This window comes from Eubalaena glacialis, chromosome X, assembly GCF_028564815.1.
Source record: "Eubalaena glacialis isolate mEubGla1 chromosome X, mEubGla1.1.hap2.+ XY, whole genome shotgun sequence".
NCBI classification, from domain to species: Eukaryota; Metazoa; Chordata; class Mammalia; order Artiodactyla; family Balaenidae; genus Eubalaena; species Eubalaena glacialis.
Genome location: NC_083736.1, coordinates 47,004,335 through 47,026,125, shown reverse-complemented (window position 1 = coordinate 47,026,125; position 21,791 = coordinate 47,004,335).

The following is a 21,791-nucleotide window of genomic DNA, read 5'->3' as shown; positions in this document are numbered from 1 at the left end:
ATCACACATAGTTACAATTTTTTATGATGAGAACTTCTATTGTATTCTTTTTTATACCAGCCTCTCTATATGCTAGATGCTTTATAACTATATATGCTAATATGCTTACAACTCCTAAATCTACAACCCCAGTTCGAACTTCACCTTTGAGATCCAAATCCATATATTCATTCGTCTACTTGACATCTCCACTTGGATGTTTCAAGGGCTCCTCACAGTGAGTCTGTCTCACTGTGGTATTGCTATATCCACCCCTCCCACACACTCACGTCCCCCATCTCTCTTGTTTTTAAAACTCCCATCTTCACAATCTCAGTAAATGGCACCATGATCCACACAACTACTCACTCCAGAAAATGGAAGTCAGCTACCACCACTGCCCTTTTCTCATACACTGCACCCAGATGGGAAACCTCTGCAGCTCTCCAGGGCTACCTCTCTGTGCAGCTCTCTCCCCTCCATTACTCCCAGAATATTCTAGTCACATTGGCCTCTTGGAATTCTCAGCCCTGTCTCCTTCACTTATTCACCTCTGTTTGTGTTCAATCTCCCTGTGCCGCAGCCTGTAAACTCTATCCAGGCAAGAAGTTGGGGGGAATTGGGCAATCCTGGGGATCGCCTTTTTAATTTCCCTTATCTTGGGTATTAACGTCCTGCGTGGCTCGTGGAGCCACGACGTAAAGCTTTATAACTTTTTTGGTTTATAGATATTTAGGTGGCAGAGCACATCGGATTCCTGTTAATTCATCGTGGCTGGAAGCATCATAGTACATAAATTTTTCTTACATTCAAATATTTTAACTGAGAACTATGCTTTTAAGATGTATCCACTCTCCTATGCATATGTCTGCCATCCTATTTCTCATCTAAGGCAATAAAAATACGTTCAAGCTTTCTCAGCAAGGGGATGTCATACTGGTTTTTAATGGTCATTTTTTAAGAAAGGATTTTTTGGAGACATATGGAGAGAATAGTAGAGGGGCAAGAATAGAAACACGAAGAAATCAGAATGTCTGTCTTTCCATCATACTGATGAGAAATAATGCTGACTTGTACAAGGGTTACCATGGAGATGGAAATTCTTGTTCCCCATTCATTCCTTGGGGAGTTCTGTTCTAATTGGTCTTACGGTAGAATATGCTGTCCTTTTCTGGGTTTATATCAGAATGGCAGTGCTCTTCTGCATTCCTAGGGCTATCAGTGATGCAAAAGCAGGTCTACTGGCAACCAGAATGTCTGTTGATACCAGGGCTGGTTAAGGCCTCCCGAATTCCAGTGGTTCCTCTCATCTGTTTTCTCCTCAGGGGTTCATGCATTAACCTCACATAACATGAAGCCAGTGTCTGATTCTTAAGCTTGTTCTCACAGTAAGCAGGTTGTCCTCATTCTGGCCTCATTTTATCTCAGTACTTTGACCTTGACATTCAGGATGCCCAAATGGGCAAACATCCCTTCACCAACTCACTGGCTTCTGCTATTCCGTAGTTGTATCACTAACAGTTAAAACTGGCCATTTCAGGTCCTCTGCAGTAACTACTTCCACATATCTAGGCCATTTCAGGTCCTCTACAGTAACTACTTCCACATATCTAACTGTTCTCTTTCATTGCACAGCATATTATTTGATGTACTTCACATTTTACAATTGCTTTGAAATAGACAACACATATCACTGCTGCGATTTTTGGAAAAGCCTTTCAGCTATTAAATTGTATATTGATAATGTTACACACTATTCTTTCTGGCTTCTCAGCAATCACCACCTTCATCCCTGAAAAAAAAAGGATCTGAGGATAAAAAGGATTTATCCACCAAAAACTTTTCCTTGATGACCACTCTCTGAATAAGCCTCACAAGTGTGCTGATTGATCAGTCTCTTGGTTAGGCCTGTGTTAACTCTCCGAGGGCTGCTGTTAACCATTGGGAAACTGATGTTGCACTCCCATAAGCTCTCTCCTGCTTGCTTCTCTCTGTCTTCCCTAAATATCCCATTGAGAGGCCATACCCATGCTCCATACACCATTACACAAAAGTGCCCAAACTGGGCTCATTGTAAAATTTTAGTCATTATCTCAGGGAAGGGGAGGGAAGATCTTATGGTAGAACTAAGATCGGTGTGTCACAGTGGAATCAGTGTGGTTAGCCCTTCTCCATTTAAGTCCACGCAAGTCCTCAAGACGTTGCCTGTGATCCTCCATCAGCTTAAGGAAACAATTCAGGCCCATGGTGAGTTACAATAAAATGTATAGCTTGGGGAATATTGGCATTTAAATGTCAAAATATGGCTGTTTGTTTCCACTGAGTCTCATTAGTCTAACACCACATGCAAGAATGTCCTTGGGATCGAGTGATCATGGTTACAACCTTTTCACGCCTTGTGATGTTAAATTCTCTACTTCATCTTAGAGGTTTGATATAATAAATGCCCAATACCAGCAGCAGGGCAACTTCCACCTGGAATGCTTGTTTTGCCCCTGAGAGGATTCAATTTCTTTCCAGTGCCCCACGATGGGGAATTTTCCATGGTATGTAGGCAAAGGACTTGTTATTTCCTTTTTCCTTTCTACAAAACCAATGCATACATCAGCCTATTACCTTCCGTGGATGTGCTTCCCACACAGCCACCTGAATGGAGCTTGCTTCAGAATGAGGAGTGTCTACTTGTCCCTGTCCCTTTCCCTGCAGCCTTATCACTGGTAAGACCTCAGCTACAAGGCTTTCACCAGAAGCAATGAGTGGAGTCGGACCTTTGTTGCCTTGATTTTTTACAAACGGCTCTAATTTTTCATGGCCAATGTTAAGAGCTGGTGGTGCTAGAAAGAAAAGGAGGGATGTCTGGAATTCATTATTTTGATCACCACCCAGTAAGGTGTGTTGTTGGGGAGAGATGCTCCTTTACTTTCTGCCTGTCCCTGGCTTTCTGCTTGTCACCTTGCAGTCCCACTTGCTGTCTCTCTCCTCCACCTCTCCCTCAGCTCCCCTGCATCCTCCCTCTCTCTTTGCTGCTACCTCTCTGTCTCCCTCTTTCCTATGTCTTTTCAGTCTTCCGACTGGTTTTTCTACTCAGTCTCCCCTTCTCCTTCCATCCTTTATCCCCCATTCCGCGTCTGTGTATCTTGCATCCCCTGGCTCTCCCTGGCATATCCCTGTCTGTTTTCCCATTGCTGGGCCCATGTGGAGCCACATCGGTAGGAAGACCATGGATATATACATTCATCCACCAATCCCTCTACCGATTCTTCCATCCTTTCCATTCTGTTTTTTAATTCATGAATTCCTCTGTTCATTTATTCCTCCCACAAATGTACTTGAGAGTCTGTAAGGGAACAGGCACTGGACTAGACCCTCAGGATATACAGTGGAGAACAAAACAGACAATGGCAACTTTCACCATGGGGCTTGCACTGGAACGGGGCGGCAGGTGTTTCAAAAGGATCTCTCTAACAAATATATACAAATACATTAGTTATGACAAATACTGATAAGTGCTATGGAGGAAGTTTTCAAGGTGCTAAGAGAAAGGAGAAGAGGATAAGTAATTTAAATCGAGGATGAAGTGGTTTGTGGCCAGGAAAGGCCCTCAGGAAGAAGTGATCTTTAAGCTGACACCTCAGAAATAAGCATGAGGTAGACAGATGAACAGGAGAAGACAAAGGGTTATCACTTCAGGGTTCCCAGGAGCAGCACTATAAAGTCTCTAAGGCAGTTAAGTGGTATGTATGGCTCCCGCAGGGCCTAAGAGAAGGTCAGACTGGTTCAAGCAAAGAAGGGTGGGAATACTTTAGGGTCAGATGGTTGAGAAAATCTTATTCCAGCTCATATCACTATTGTCATCATTCTTTCAGGCCAGGCCCCTCACTTGTCATTCATGTTTTCAATCCTTTTCATTCCCATTTTCCACTCCCACTCTATGCCTCTCATGGAGACAAGGTTTTCTAGTTTGTTTACTATGTATCCCTTTCTTTATGCAATTGAAAAATATGTACTGTAAGTCATGTTCTCTTGATTTCCATAAGATTATTTTTAGACATATCTTTATGTATTTATATTATATAATTTTACATATCATATATCACATATAATTCCATGCTTTTTCTTTTTTTACAGCTTTTCTTGGTGGTATAATTGACATCCAGTAAATTGCACATATTTATTGTGTACAATCTGATGAGTTTTGGCATATAAAAACATCTTTATAGCAACCACAGTGAAGATAATGAACATATCTGTGACATCTGTGCTGGTTAGCTCTACATGCCAATTTTGCTATGCTATAGAACCCAGTTATTTAATCAAATACTTTCTGTGTTTTGCTGTGAAGGTATGTCGTAGTTGTTAATGACATCTATAATCACTTGACATTAAGTAAAGAAGATTATCGTTAATAATTGGAGTCAACCTCATCCAATGAGTTTAGAGAACTTAAGTGAAAATTTGAGGTTTCCCTGGGGAAGAAGAAATTCCACCTGTGGACTAAAGCATTCACTTCTACATTAGAGTTTTAAGGCTGCTGTTTTCTGACAGAGCTTGTCCTACAGATTTCGGACTTGCTTAGTTTGCATCCACAATCATGTAAACCAATTTCTAGCAATCTCTCTTTCTCTCTCTCCTCTATTTCTCTCTCTCTCTCTCTCTGTCTGTGGTACCTAGAGGGTTCCAGAGGAAAAGAATCCTAAGGATGAGCTTTCTGAATTGTTTCTGTATTTCCCCAGAATTACTTCTCTAACCTGATTAGATTTAAAGGTACTAATGACCCTATTTCCTGTGGTAAAGAAGTAGTCCATGGACTTATGTGGCAATAGAGGTATGCAAAATATTGCGATTAGACTCTCCTAATCATATTATTATGAAAAGCAAGGTTCTGGACAACTATGTATTTGATAACTTTGAACATTTTAATCAAACTAAGGTGTATAATAATATTGACTGGTTGCTCTAACTACACTAGAGAAGGTGAGAAAAGGAAAAAAAGAGATGAGCTCAGGGCTTCAAATTTCCAGCTCAAGTTTGACATAAATGACCCAAAGTGTCAATGTCTGCCCTGAAAGAAACCCTTATCTCCTGTACCTGTAGGGCTGAGTTTTCTTTTATTTTTTGTAAGAGGAAAAAATTTTATTTTTTACCTATACCAAGTAAAATAAAAAAGCTTTTTCTTATAAGTATGGTCTTACACAGATGGGTTAATTATAGACATTGGCTTACATAAAAGATAATAAACATGAATATTTTCTATATGATTCTTGTAGGAGAGTACAAAAATACAAGAAAATATAATCTAAGTTAAAAATTGTACAGTTTTTAACATCTTATTTAACTTTCTACACTTCAGTTTTCCTTACTAGGTATGGGTTAATAGTAATTAACTCATACAACTCATGGGAATTTCATGAGGTAAGATATGCAAAGTGCCTGGCAAATGGTGGAGATTAAAGACCTGTTGGTAAAGAAGTATAGTTAAATGCATAGTGGCACTTGATCAAGCCCAGGTGTTTCCTACCTAAATCTGCTTCTGTCCATTCTCTACATTACAGCTAGTGTTACAGGCAACGGAAAACATAAATCTGATTTACATTATGACTCCTTTGCTTAAACTTCTTCAAATGATACATCTAAGAAAAAACCCAGACTCCTTACCAGGAAATACAAAGCCCTTCACATTCTGACTTCTATTTTCTTGTGTTGTCTGTCAATCTTTGTAAATCATGTCTGTCAGTCTATCCACACTGAATTATTTGTATTTACCTGAATAGGACACAGTGTTAAATGCCCTCATGCATATTTAAAACAATATCGTTTCTGCCTGAAATGCTTGTCTTGATTTTAGTTTCCCGGGGAATTCCTGCTGATCCTTCTAGACTCTGGGATGTGACCATTGATACACCTAGGCAAATATTTCAATCAGGGCTGAGTTTTGCAAAAAACAAACCCATAGTCTCATCCTACCAATAGCTGAATTACAACACAAAATAAATTCCCAACCTCACAGAGTGTCTTAAAGTGATGATGTTGATTTGGAAGAATGGGATCCTGAACATTGGAAAGAGGACACATGGGAAGATTCCAGTGAAGATGGGGATATCAAACTCCTAAATTCTACTGAGCCTTCTTTGCAGGTGGAAAGGATGTTTCCATCCTGCTCTGAAAATGTTTACTCTACTTTTCCTGAAGAAACTGTAATGGCCTCCCTTAAGGTAGTTGCCTTGAAAAGCACTGATTATTTTCCTCATGGCATATTGCCACCACCCTTCTTTGCTTCTAGATCTTTAAGTATACTCTAGTCCTAGAAGTTTCCAAGGGTAAGGTACAAAGTGTGACCCTTGAGGACGTATGCTATACACCAAAACAAATGAATGAAAATTTCCAATTTATACAGACAGAAATCAGGGGAATATGTGTTGGAATGGATATTAAGAGTGTGGGATAATAGTGGAAAGAACATAAAGTTGGATCATAGCAAATGTACTGATAGGGACCCACTAAGTAGAGATTCTAGATTCAGTGTTTTAACTCAAAGAGTTAGAAAGAACTATAGCAGTTCATTTGGTTGGTTGGCTGAAACATGAGCCAAAAGGTGGCCTACACTAAATGCAGTTGAAATGCCAGAACTGCTTTGGTGTACTGCAGAGGAAGGTATCTGAAGGCTTAGGGAGATTGAAGTATTATTGTGAAATTTATAATGTAAAACCTTCTCACCTACCCTGGGAGGGTCCAGAGGACACACTCTCACCACATTGTGAGAAATGAATTTCTGAAGGGAGCCTCAGAATACTCAAAGAGCTCTGTGGTCACTCTTCTCTGTAGGTCAGGAAAAACAGTGGAAACTGCTGCCACTAAATGAGTTCTCTAAATGAAATGGCTATCATTAGATTCCAAGATATCAGGGATCAAGTGGCAACACCTAACCACTCGACACAAGGTAGGTATGGTTATCATAATGGACAATGGAGTCAAAGCATTAATAAAAATAGTTTGACTCCCATAGGACTGTGGTATTGGCTAGTTGATCATGTTAGCCCTAGAAAAGAAATAGATGGGCTGTCTACTGAGTGGAAGAGTTCTAGGTGAAGTGAACAGAGGTCTAAATTGAAATATTAAAACAGCGAGTCACGGCCCTTCAATCAATTTCCAGACTTGAGACAATTTACAGACCGAGAATCCCTTAATGAAGGGGAGACTGGGTCCCCTTGAGGAAAGACCCTACTACACTGCCAAAACTTATACTGCAAATCTTACAACTTTTCCCAAAGGTACTACTATGGACTGAATTATGTCATCCTTACTCCCAAATTACATTTTGAAGCCTTAACTCCCAAATGTGATGCTATTTGGAGATGGGACCTTTGGGAGGTAATTAGAGTTAGATGAAGTCATGAGGCTGGGGCCCTAATGATGGGATTAGTGCTCCTATAAGAAGAGACACAGGAGAGCTTGTTCACTCTCTCTCCAAGTGCCAACAAAGAAGAGATCATGTGAGCACACAGCATACTTAAAGACCAAGAGAAGAGGCCTCAGAATGAAATCGACCTTCCCAGTACTTTAATTTTGGACATGGCAGCCTTCAGAACTATAACAAATCAATTCTTGTTGTTTAAGCCACCCAGTGTATAGTGTTTTGTTATGGCAGCCCAAGAAGATTAAGACAGGCAACCAAGACCAATTATCAAGGTGACCGTGCATTGGAGAAAGGCAAATAATCATACTTTGAGGGGGATTATTGGACACTGGCTCTAAACTGACACTAATTCCAGGAGACCCCAAACATCACTGTGATCCACTAGTTAGAGTAGGAACTTATGGAGCTCAGGTAATCAATGCAGTTTTAGCTCAGGTCCATCTCAAAAAGCGTCTCCAAATCCATCCTGTGGTTATTTTTCCAGTTCCGGAATGAAAAAGTGGAATGTACATATTCAGCAACAGGCATAACCCCTATATTTGTTCCCTGACTTCTGGAGTGAGGACTACTGTGGTGGGAAAGGCCAAGTGGAAGTCACTAGAATTGCCTCTATTTAGAAAAATAGGAAGACTCAAGATGGTGGAGGAGTAGGTGGATGTGGAATTCATCTCTTTCCATGGATGCATCAGGGATACATCTATAGATGCAACAATTCTCACAGAACACTGGCTGAAAACTAGCAGAAGACCTTGGACACCGGAAAGGACTAAAAAGATCCCTGCATAACTGGATAGGATGGAAAAAAGGGAGAAGAGGAAGCGGGACAGGACCTGCACCCTGGGGTCAGGGAGCTGAAGCAGAGGAGAGATTCCTGAATTTGGGGAAAACCCTTTTGCAACAGGGAAACCCCCTCTCTGATGGGGAAATCGATTGGTACAGAAGAGAAACATTTGAGGCTGTCAGAAGAGGATGAAGCGGTTGATCAGTGGCAGATGGGACAGAGTGAGAAATACACAGATGCTCCGTACCTCGTCCTTATGTGCCCCGGACTGGGACATGTGTTCACAGGTGTGCAAGGGGGCTGGCAGCTGGTACGTGGGGATTGGAGAACAGGCCCAGAGTGAGATATGTTGTTGGCTGTGGGGAGACTGACTGAGGGGACAGGAGGGAGGAAATCAGCAGCAGGGAAAGCCTATGGAGGAAGACCAGACTGCCATGGAAGCAGGGCACTATTGCTGAGTCACACGCAGGGAGAGGAGCCACTATTTTAACCTCTTTCTCCCCAAACACCAGTGCCTGCTTATGACAATAAAAGAAGCCCACTCAGGGCTAGCTCTTGCTGCCGAGCAATAAAAAAAAAGTCCTCTCAGGGCTGGCCCTCACGTGCCTTATGCCGGGCGCCAGAAAAGGCCCTATCTCTTGCACCCGTGGCCACCGGCTTCCCTAAGCATTTGGCGCCTCTGGGACCCCTGTGATCCAAGGGGCAGACCCAAGAACTCCAAGGCAGCCTCAGGACCAGACTTCTGTGGGTGGACCACCCACAGAGGTGAGGATAAAATGAAAGCTGAACCCCAGGGACGGGGTGACTAAGGAAGAAGATGGAAAGTCTTTCCATCAGCTGTACAAGCTGCAAATTAAATCCCCGTGATCAACTAGGTAGACCCTGCATCTACGGAATATCTGAGTAGACAATGAGTGTTTCCACAAATGAAAATGGTCTAGCTCTGGGAGCTATGGACTTTGGGGGCAAGCACACACAGGAATTGGGAAAGATCAGAGTCTGAGTGGTCGCCACAGGGCCCACAGCAGGTCCGGAGACCAGCCCAGAGGCAGAGAAGAGCCTATTGGGGAGGCAGAGGTGGGCTGTAGCTCACAGCATGCGCAAGGACACTTACAGCAGAGACCCCAGGGAAACATAATTATAACTATTAATTTTATTATGTTTTTTTAAACATCTTTATTGGAGTATAATGGCTTTACAATGGTGTGTTAGTTTCTGCTTTATAACAAAGTGAATAAGTTATACATATACATATGTTCCCATATCTCTTGTCTCTTGCGTCTCCCTCCCTCCCACCCTAACTATCCCACCCCTCTAGGTGGTCACAAAGCACCGAGCTGATATCCCTATGCTATGCGGCTGCTTCCCACTAGCTATCTATTTTATGTTTGGTAGTGTATATATGTCCATGCCACTCTCTCACTTTGTCACAGCTTACCCTTCCCCCTCCCCATATCCTCAAGTCCATTCTCTAGTAGGTCTGTGTCTTTATTCCCATTGTGCCACTAGGTTCTTCATGACCTTTTTTTTCCCCCTTAGATTCCATATATATGTGTTAGCATACTGTATTTGTTTTTCTCTTTCTGACTTACTTCATTCTGTATGACAGACTCTAACTCCATCCACCTCACTACAAATACCTCCATTTCGTTTCTTTTTATGGCTGAGTAATATTCCATTGTATATATATGCCACACCTTCTTTATCCATTCATCCGGTGATGGACACTTAGGTTGCTTCCATGTCCTAGCTATTGTAAATAGAGCTGCAATGAACATTTTGGTACATGACTCTTTTTGAAATATGGTTTTCTCAGGGTATATGCCCCGTAGTGGGATTGCTGGGTCGTATGGTAGTTCTATTTTTAGTTTTTAAAGGAACCTCCACACTGTTCTCCATAGTGGCTGTATCAATGTGCATTCCCACCAACAGTGCAACAGTGTACCCTTTTCTCCACACCCTCTCCAGCATTTATTGTTTCTAGATTTTTTTTTTAAACATCTTTATTGAAGTATAATTGCTTTACAATGGTGTGCTAGCTTCTGCTTTACAACAAAGTGAATCAGTTACACATATACATATGTTGCCATATCTCTTCCCTCTTGCATCTCCCTCCCTCCCACCCTCCCTATCCCACCCCTCTAGGTGGTCACAAAGCACCGAGCTGATCTCCCTGTGCTATGCGGCTGCTTCCCACTAGTTATCTATTTTACATTTGGTAGTGTATATATGTCCATGACACTCTCTCACCCTGTCACATCTCACCCCTCCCCCTCCCCATATCCTCAAGTCCATTCTCTAGTAGGTCTGTGTCTTTATTCCCATCTTGCCACTAGGTTCTTCATGACCTCTTTTTTTTTTTTTTTTTCCCCTTAGATTCCATATATATGTGTTAGCATACTGTATTTGTTTTTCTCTTTCTGACTTACTTCACTCTGTATGACAGACTCTAACTCCATCCACCTCATTACAAATACCTCCATTTCATTTCTTTTTATGGCTGAGTAATATTCCATTGTATATATGTGCCACATCTTCTTTATCCATTCATCCGATGATGGACACCTAGGTTGCTTCCATGTCCTGGCTATTGTAAACAGAGCTGCAATGAATATTTTGGTACATGACTCTTTCTGAATTATGGTTTTCTCAGGGTATATGCCCAGTAGTGGGATTGCTGGGTCATATGGTAGTTCTATTTTTAGTTTTTTAAGGAACCTCCATACTGTTCTCCATAGTGGCTGTATCAATTTACATTCCCACCAACAGTGCAAGAGTGTTCCCTTTTCTCCACACCCTCTCCAGCATTTATTGTTTCTAGATTTTTTGATGATGGCCATTCTGACCGGTGTGAGATGATACCTCATTGTAGTTTTGATTTGCATTTCTCTAATGATTAATGATGTTGAGCATTCTTTCATGTGTCTGTTGGCAATCTGTATATCTTCTTTGGGGAAATGTCTATTTAGGTCTTCTGCCCATTTTTGGATTGGGTTGTTTGTTGTTTTGTTATTCAGCTGCATGAGCTGCTTGTAAATCTTGGAGATTAATCCTTTGTCAGTTGCTTCATTTGCAAATATTTTCTCCCATTCTTAGGGTTGTCTTTTGGTCTTGTTTATGGTTTCCTTTGCTGTGCAAAAGCTTTTAAGTTTCATTAGGTCCCATTTGTTTATTTGTGTTTTTATTTCCATTTCTCTAGGAGTTGGGTCAAAAAGGATCTTGCTGTAATTTATGAAATAGGGTGTTCTGCCTATCTTTTCCTCTAAGAGTTTGATAGTGTCTGGCCTTACATTTAGGTCTTTAATCCATTTTGAGTTTATTTTTGTATATGGTGTTAGGGAGGGTTCTAATTTCATACTTTTACATGTACCTGTCCAGTTTTCCCAGCACCACTTATTGAAGAGGCTGTCTTTTCTCCACTGTATATGCTTGCCTCCTTTATCAAAGATAAGGTGACCATATGTGCGTGGGTTTATCTCTGGGCTTTCTATCCTGTTCCATTAATCTATGTTTCTGTTTTTGTGCCAGAACCAAACTGTCTTGATTACTGTAGCTTTGTAATATAGTCTGAAGTCAGGGAGCCTGATTCCTCCAGCTCCATTTTTCGTTCTCAAGATTGCTTTGGCTATTCCGGGTCTTTTGCATTTCCATACAAATTGTGAAATTTTTTGTTCTAGTTCTGTGAAAAATGCCAGTGGTCGTTTGATAGGGATTGCATTGAATGTGTAGATTGCTTTGGGTAGTAGAGTGATTTTCACAATGTTGATTCTTCCAATCCAAGAACATGGTATATCTCTCCATCTATTTGTATCATCTTTAATTTCTTTCATCAGTGTCTTATAATTTTCTGCATACAGATCTTTTGTCTCCTTAGGTAGGTTTTTTCCTAGATATATTATTCTTTTTGTTGCAATGGTAAACGGGAGTGTTTTCTTAATTTCACTTTCAGATTTTTCATCATTAGTGTATAGGAATGCAAGAGATTTCTGTGCATTAATTTTGTATCCTGCTACTTTACCAAATGCATTGATTAGCTCTAGTAGTTTTCAGTAGCATCTTTAGGATTCTCTATGTATAGTATCATGTCATCGGCAAACAGTGACAACTTTACTTCTTCTTTTCCGATTTGGATTCCTTTTATTTCTTTTTCTTCTCTGATTGCTGTGGCTAACACTTCCAAAACTATGTTGAATAATAGTGGTGAGAGTGGGCAACCTTGTCTTGTTCCTGATCTTAGTGGAAATGGTTTCAGTTTTTCACCATTGAGGACAATGTTGGCTGTGGGTGTGTCATATATGGTCTTTATTATGTTGAGGAAAGTTCCCTCTATGCCTACTTTCTGGAGGGCTTTTATCATAAATTGGTGTTGAATTTTGTCAAAAGCTTTCTCTGCATCTATTGAGATGATCATATGGTTTTTCTCCTTCAATTTGTTAATATGATATGTCACGTTGATTGATTTGCATATATTGAAGAATCCTTGCATTCCTGGAATAAACCCCACTTGATCATGGTGTATGATCCCTTTAATGTGCTGTTGGATTCTGTTTGCTAGTATTTTGTTGAGGAGTTTTGCATCTATGTTCATCAGTGATATTGGCCTGTAGTTTTCTTTCTTTGTGACATCTTTGTCTGGTTTTGGTATTAGGGCGATAGTAGCCTCGTAGAATGAGTTGGGGAGTGTTCCTCCCTCTGCAATATTTTGGAAGAGTTTGAGAAGGATAGGTGTTAGCTCTTCTCTAAATGTTTGATAGAATTCACCTGTGAAGCCATCTGGTCCTGGGCTTTTGTTTGTTGGAAGATTTTAAATCACAGTTTCAATTTCAGTGCTTGTGATTGGTCTGTTCATATTTTCTATTTCTTCCTGGTTCAGTCTCGGCAGGTTGTGCATTTCAAAGAATTTGTCCATTTCTCCCAGGTTGTCCATTTTATTGGCATAGAGTTGCTTGTAGTAATCTGTCATGATTGTTTGTATTTCTGCAGTGTCAGTTGTTACTTCTCCTTTTTCATTTCTAATTCTATTGATTTGAGTCTTCTCTCTTTTTCTCTTGATGAGTCTGGCTAATGGTTTATCAATTTTGTTTATCTTCTCAAAGAACCAGCTTTTAGTTTTATTGTTCTTTGCTATCGTTTCCTTCATTTCTTTTTCATTTATTTCTGATCTGATCTTTATGATTTCTTTCCTTCTGCTAGCTTTGGGGTTTTTTTGTTCTTCTTTCTCTAATTGCTTTAGGTGCAAGTTTAGGTTGTTTATTCGAGATGTTTCCTGTTTCTTGAGGTAGGATTGTATTGCTATAAACTTCCCTCTTAGAACTGCTTTTGCTGCATCCCATAGGTTTTGGGTCGTCGTGTCTCCATTGTCATTTGTTTCTAGGTATTTTTTGATTTCCCCTTTGATTTCTTCAGTGATCACTTCGTTATTAAGTAGTGTATTGTGTAGCCTCCATGTGTTTGTATTTTTTACAGATTTTTCCTGGAATTGATATCTAGTCTCATCGCGTTGTGGTCGGAAAAGATACTTGATACGATTTCAATTTTCTTAAATTTACCAAGGCTTGATTTGTGACCCAAGATATGATCTATCCTGGAGAATGTTCCATGAGCACTTGAGAAAAATGTGTATTCTGTTGTTTTGGGGTTGAATGTCCTATAAATATCAATTACGTCCATCTTGCTTAATGTATCATTTAAAGCTTATGTTTCCTTATTTATTTTCATTTTGGATGATCTGTCCATTGGTGAAAGTGAGGTGTTAAAGTCCCCTACTATGATTGTGTTACTGTCGATTTCCCCTTTTATGGCTGTTACTATTTGCCTTATGTATTGGGGTGCTCCTATGTTGGGTGCATAAATATTTACACTTTTTATACCTTCTTCTTGGATCGATCCCTTGATCATTATATAGTGTCCTTCTTTGTCTCTTGTAATAGTCTTTATTTTAAAGTCTATTTTGTCTGATATGAGAATTGCTACTCCAGCTTTCTTTTGATTTCCATTTGCATGGAATAGCTTTTTCCATCCCCTCACTTTCAGTCTGTATGTGTCCCTAGGTCTGAAGTGGGTCTCTTGTAGACAGCATATATATGGGTCTTGTTTTTGTATCCATTCAGCCAGTCTGTGTCTTTTGGTGGGAGCATTTAATCCATTTACATTTAAGGTAGTTATCGATATGTATGTTCCTATTCCCATTTTCTTAAATGTTTTGGGTTTGTTATTGTAGGTGTTTTCCTTCTCTTGTGTTTCTTGCCTAGAGAAGTTCCTTTAGCATTTGTTGTAAAGCTGGTTTGGTGGTGCTGAACTCTCTCAGCTTTTGCTTGTCTGTAAAGGTTTTAATTTCTCCATCAAATCTGAATGAGATCCTTGCTGGGTAGAGTAACCTTGGTTGTAGGTTTTTCTCCTTCATCACTTTAAGTATATCCTGCCACTCCCTTCTGGCTTGCAGAGTTTCTGCTGAAAGATCAGCTGTTAACCTTATGGGGATTCCGTTGTGTGTTATTTGTTGTTTTTCCCTTGCTGCTTTTAATATGATTTCTTTACATTTAATTTTTCATAGTTTGATTAAAATGTGTCTTGGCATGTTTCTCCTTGGATTTATCCTGTATGGGACTCTCTGTGCTTCCAGGACTTGATTAACTATTTCCTTTCACATATTAGGGACGTTTTCAACTATAATCTCTTCAAATAATTTCTCAGTCCCTTTCTTTTTCTCTTCTTCTTCTGGGACCCCTATAATTCGAATGTTGGTGCATTTAATGTTGTCCCAGAGGTGTCTGAGACTGTCCTCAGTTCTTTTCATTCTTTTTTCTTTATTCTGCTCTGCAGTAGTTATTTCCACTATTTTATCTTCCAGGTCACTTACCCGTTCTTCTGCCTCAGTTATTCTGCTATTGATCCCGTCTAGAGTATTTTTAATTTCATTTATTGTGCTTTTCATCGTTGCTTGGTTCCTCTTTACTTCTTTTACGTCCTTGTTAAATGTTTCTTGCATTTTGTCTATTCTATTTCCAAGATTTTGGATCATCTTTACTCTCATTATTCTGAATTCTTTTTCAGGTAGACTGCCTATTTCCTCTTCATTTGTTAGGTCTGGTGTGTTCTGACCCTGCTCCTTCATCTGCTGTGTGTTTTTCTGTCTTCTCATTTTGCTTATCTTATTGTGTTTGGGGTCTCCTTTTCACAGGCTGCAGGTTCGTAGTTCCCGTTGTTTTTGGTATCTGTCCCCAGTGGCTAAGGTTGGTTCAGTGGGTTGTGTAGGCTTCCTGGTGGAGGGGACTAGTGCCTGTGTTCTGGTGGATGAGGCTGGATTTTGTCTTTCTGGTGGGCACGTCAACATCTGGTGGTCTGTTTTGGGGTGTCTGTGGCCTTATTATGATTTTAGGCAGCCTCTCTGCTAATGGATGGGGCTGTGTTCCTGTCTTGCTAGTTGTTTGGCATAAGGCGTCCAGCACTGTAGCTTGCTGGTCATTGAGTGAAGCTGGGTCTTGATGTTGAGATGGAGATCTCTGAGAGATTTTCGCCATTTGGTATTACATAGAGCTGGGAGGTCTCTTGTGGACCAGTTTCCTGAAGTTGCCTCTCTCACCTCAGAGGCACAGCCCTGATGCCTGGCTGGAGCACCAAAAGCCTTTCATCCACATGGCTCAGAATAAAAGGGAGAAAAAAATAGAAATAAAGAAAGAGGATAAAATAAAATAAAATAAAATAAAGCTATTATAATAAAAAATAAGAAAAAAATTATTAAGAAAAAAATTTATAAAGAAAAAAATTTTTTAGAATAAAAATTAAGAAAAAAATTATGAAGAAAAAATTTATTAAGAAAAAAATTTTTTAAGTAAAAAAAAAACAAAAAAAACAAAAAAACGGACGGACCGAACCCTAGGACAAATGATGAAAGCAAAGCTATACAGACAAAATCTCACCCAGAAGCATACACATATACACTCAAAAAAAAGGAAAAGGGGAAAAATTAATATATCCTGCTCCCAAAGTCCACGTCCTGAATTTGGGATGATTCGTTGTCTATTCAGGTATTCAACAGATGCAGGTACATCAAGTTGTTTGTGGAGTTTAATCTGCTGCTTCTGATGCTACTGGGAGAAATTTCCCTTTCTCTTCTTTGTTCGTACAGCTCCCGGGGTTCAGCTTTGGGTTTGGCCCCGCCTCTGCGTGTAGGTCGCCTGAGGGTGTCTGTTCTTCGCTCACACAGGACGGGGTTAAAGGAGCAGCTGATTCGGGGGCTCTGACTCACTCAGGCCGGGGGGAGGGAGGGGTACAGATGTGTGGCGAGCCTGCGGCGGCAGAGGCTGGCATGACATTGCAGCAGCCTGAGGCACGCCATGCGTTCTCCAGGGGAAGTTGTCCCTGGATCACAGGAGCCTGGCAGTGGCGGGCTGCACAGGCTCCCAGGAGGGACGGTGTGGCTAGTGACCTGTGCTTGCACACAGGCTTCTTGGTGGCGGCAGCAGCAGCCTTAGTGTCTCATGCTCATCTCTGGGGTCCGCGCTGATAGCTGTGGCTCGCGCCCGTCTCTGGAGCTCGTTTAAGTGGTGCTCTGAATCCCCTCTCCTTGCGCACCACGAAACAAAGAGGCAAGAATAAGTCTCTTGCCTCTTCGGCAGTTGCAGACATTTTCCCGGACTGCCTTCCAGCTAGCCGTGGTGCGCTAACCCCTTCAGGATGTGTTCACGCAGCCAACTGCAGTCCTTTCCCTGCGATCCGACCGAAACCCGAGCCTAAGCTCACAGCCCCCGCCTGCCCCGGCGGGGGACCAGACAAGCCTCTTGGGCTGGTGAGTGCTGCTCGGCACTGATCCTCTGTGTGGGAATCTCTCCGCTTTGCCCTCCGCACCACTGTGGCTGCGCTCTCCTCTGTGGCCCCAAAGCTTCCCCCTTCTGCCACCCGCAGTCTCCGACCACGAAGGGGCTTCCTAGTGTGTGGAGACCTTTCCTCCTTCACAGCTCCCTCCCACTGGTGCAGGTCCCATCCCTATTCTTTTGTCTCTGTTATTTCTTTTTTCTTTTGCCCTACCCAAGTACGTGGGGAGTTTCTTGCCTTTTGGGAGGTCTGACGTCTTCTGCCAGCATTCAGTGGGTGTTCTGTAGGAGCAGTTCCATGTATAGATGTATTTCTAATGTATCTGTGGGAAGGAAGGTGATCTCCGCATCTTACTCTTCCGCCATCTTGCCCAGACCCCCTTTATTATGTTTTGATGCATTCTGTTGTTGGATGTAACTTTTTTTTCCTTTTTCTTTATTTTTTTTGTTTGTTGTTCTTGTTTTAGTTTTATTTTATTTTGTCTTTTGGGATCTCCATGTTTTATAACATATTTCTTATCTTTTATTTTTATTTTTAATTTTTTATACAGTTCAATTTTTATTTTGTTTTTCTGTTTTTCTGTCTTCTTTTCCCTTAGTTTCTTCTTCTTTTTCTTTAATATAGTTTTCTTTTTATATATTTCCATTTCTACTTTGCTTTTCTGTTGTCCTGTGTTTTTTCCCTTCTTATTTTTTTATCATTTTTTTTCAAATCATTTTTATCAGTTTGTTCTGTTTCCTTGCTTTATTCTTCAGTTGGCACACTGCTTTGGGTTTCTTTATGGGTTATATGTGTTTGTTAATTTTAATCCAAATTGTTTGATTTCGTTTTTGAGTTCTTCTCTTTTTCTGGTTGTTCTCTTGCTTTTTGTTTTATTTGGCTCTGATTTTGTTTCTTTTATCTGTGTGTGTGTTTCCTTGTTTCCGTTTTTCTTTGTTTGATTTTGTTTTTAACATTTCTCTGGGGTTTTGTTTGCCTTTTTTTCCTCTAATATATTTTCTATTTTTTTTAATACTTCTTTTTCTACGTTGCTTTTCTGTTGTTCTCTCTTCTTTCCCCATTCTCTTTTTCTTTTCTTTTCTTTTTTTAAATCATTTTTGTCTGCTTTGTTTCTTTGCTTTATGCTTCAGTTGGCGATCTGCTTTGGTTTTGTGTTTTTGCCAGCTTTCTTTTTAATTGTTTGATTTTGTTCTTGGTTTCTTTTGTTTCTCTTGTTGTTCTCTTGCTTTTTGATTTATTTGGTTCTGTTTTTGTTTCTTTTGTGTGTGTTTGTTTCCTTGTTTCTGTTTCTGTTTGTTTGATTTTACGTTTTACCATTTGTTGGGGGTTTTGTTAGTCCTTTTTTGTAATCCCCTTTATTGCTAGGAGGAGCAACTTGTGGGGTCTTGATCCCTCGACCAGAAGTCGGGCCTCAGGCTCTGGGGTGGGAGAACAAAGTCCAGGATGCTGGAGTACTAGAGAATTGCTGGTCCCAGGGATGATTAATCGCTGAGAGCACTCATGGAGGTCTCTGTCTGAATCCAAGACTGGGCTCCACCCAACTGCCAGCAGCTACCAGCACTGGAGACCTCACAACAAACAACAAACATGGCAGGAACACAAACGTATCCATCAGCAGACAGACTACCTAAAGTCATACTAAGCTCACAGACACCCCAAAACACACCATGAGACATGGCCCTGCTCATCAGAGGAAAAGGACTCAGCTCCACACACCAGAACGCAGGCACCAGTCCTTCCAATTAGGAAGCCTATGCAAGACATGGCACCAACCCCACCAAAGGGGCCAGAGAATAGAAGCAAAAGGAACTAAGATGCTGCAGCCTAGGGAAAGGAAACCTCAAATACTGTAAATTAGACAAAATGAGAAGACAGAGAAATATCCTACAGGCAAAAGAGCAAGGTAAAGACCCACAAGACCAAATAATTGAAAAGGAAATAGGCAAATTACCTGAAAAAGAATTCAGGGTAATGATAGTAAAGATGATCCAAAATCTTGGAAATAGAATAGAGAAAATACAAGAAACGTTTAAAAAGGATCTAGAAGAACTAAAGAGCAAACAAACAGTAATGAAAAACACAATAACTGAAATTAAAAATACTCTAGAAGGAATAAATAACAGAATAACTGAGGCAGAAGAACAGATAAGTGACCTGGAAGATAAAATGGTGGAAATAACTGCCACAGAGAAGAATAAAAAAAAGGAATGAAAAGAATGGTGGACCGCCTCAGAGACCTCTGGGACAACATTAAGCACACCAACATTTGAATTATAGGCGTACCAGCAGAAGAAGAAAAAAAGAAAGGGTCTGAGAAAATATTTGAAGAGATTATACTTGAAAACTTCCCCAATATGGGAAAGGAAATAGTCAATCAAGTCCAGGAAGTGCAGAGAGTCCCATACAGGATAAATCCAAGGAAAAACATGGCAAGACACATACTAATCAAACTATCAAAAATTAAACACAAGGAAAAAATATTAAAAGCAGCAAGGGAAAAGCAACAAATAACATAGAAGGGAATCCCCATAAGGTTAACAGCTGATTTTCAGCAGAAACTGTACAGGCCAGAAGGGAGTGGCAAGATATATTTAAAGTGATGAAAGTGGGAAACCTACAATCAAGATTACTCTACCCAGCAAGGATCTCATTCAGATTTGACAGAGAAATGAAAAGCTTTACAGACAAGCAAAAGTTAAGAGAATTCAGCACCACCAAACCAGCTTTACAACAAATAATAAAGGAACTTCTCTAGGCAAGAAACACAAGAGAAGGCAAAGATCTACAATAACAGATGCAAAACAATTAAGAAAATGGTAATAGGAACATACATATCAATAATTACCTTAAATGTAAATGGATTAAATGCCCCAACCAAAAGACACAGACTGGCTGAATGGATACAAAACCAAAACCTGTATATATGCTATCTACAAGAGACCCATTTCAGACCTAGGGACACATACAGACTGAAAGTGAGGGGGGTGGAAAAAGATATTCCATGCAAATGGAAATCAAAAGAAAGCTGGAGTAGCAATTCTCATATCAGACAAAATAGACTTTAAAATAAAGACTATTACAAGAGACAAGGAAGGACACAGTATAATGATCAAGGGATCAATCCAAGAAGAAGATATAACAATTGTAAATATCTATGCACCAATCATAGGAGCACCTGAATACATAAGGCAAATGCTAACAGCCATAAAAGGGGAAATTGACATTAACACAATAATAGTAGGTGACATTAACACCTCACTTACACCAATGTACAGATCATCCAAACATAAAAAAAATACGGAAACACAAGCTTTAAATGACACATTAGGGCAGATGGACTTAACTAATATCTATAGGACATTCTATCCAGAAACAACAGAATACACATTCGTCTCAAGCGCACATGGAACATTCTCCAGGATAGATCACATCTTGGGTCACAAATCAACTTTGGTAAATTTAAGAAAATTGAAATCATATCAAGCATCTTTTCTGACCACAAAACTATGAGACTAGATATCAATTACAGGGAAAAAATTGTAAAAAATACAAACATGTGTAGGCTAAACAATAGACTACTAAAAAACCAAGAGAACACTGAAGAAATCAAAGAGGAAATCAAAAAATACTTAGAAACAAATGACAAACAAACAAACAAACAAAAAACGATGAACCAAAACCATGGGATGCAGCAAAAGCCGTTCTAAGAGGGAAGTTTATACCAATACAATCCTACCTGAAGAAACAAGAAAACTCTGAAATAAACAACCTAACCTTACACTTAAAGCAATTAGAGAAAGAAGAATAAACAAAATCCAAATTTAACAGAAAGAAAGAAATCATAAAGATCAGAGCAGAAATAAATGAAATAGGAACAAAGAAAACAGTACCAAAGATCAATAAAACTAAAAGCTGGTTCTTTGCGAAGATAAACAAAATTGACAAACCATTAGCCAGACTCATCAAGAAAAAGAGGACGAGGACTCAAATCAAAAAAATTATAAATGAAAAAGGAGAAGTTACAACAGACACCACAGAAATACAAAGCATGCTAAGAGACTACTACAAGCAACTCTTTGCCAATAAAGTGGACAACCTGGAAGAAATGGACAAATTCTTAGAAAGGTATAACCTTCCAAGACTGAACCAGGAAGAAATAGAAAATATGAACAGACCAATCACAAGTAATGAAATTGAAACTGATTAAAAATCTTCCAACAAGCAAAAGTCCAGGACCAGATGGCTTCACAGGTGAATTCTATCAAACATTTAGAGAAGAGCTAACACCAATCCTTCTCAAACTCTCCCAAAAAATTGCAGAGGAAGGAAAACTCCCAAACTCATTCTATGAGGCCACCATCACCCTGATACCAAAACCAGACAAAGACACTACAAAAAAAGAAAATTACAGACCAATATCACTGATGAATATAGATGCAAATATCTTCAACAAAACACTAGCAAACAGAATCCAACAACACATTAAAATGATCATACACCATGATCAACAGGGATTTATCCCAGAGATGCAAGGATAGTTCAATATACGCAAATCAATCAAAGCGATACACCATATTAACCAATTGAAGAATAAAAACCATATGATCATCTCAATAGATGCAGAAAATCTTTTGACAAAATTCAACACCGATTTATAGTAAAAACTCTCCAGAAAGTGGGCATAGAGGGAACCTACTTCAACATAATAAAGGCCATATATGAGAAACCCACAGCAAACATCAATCTAAATGGTGAAAAACTGAAAACATTTCCTCTGAGATCAGGAACAAGGCAAGGATGTCC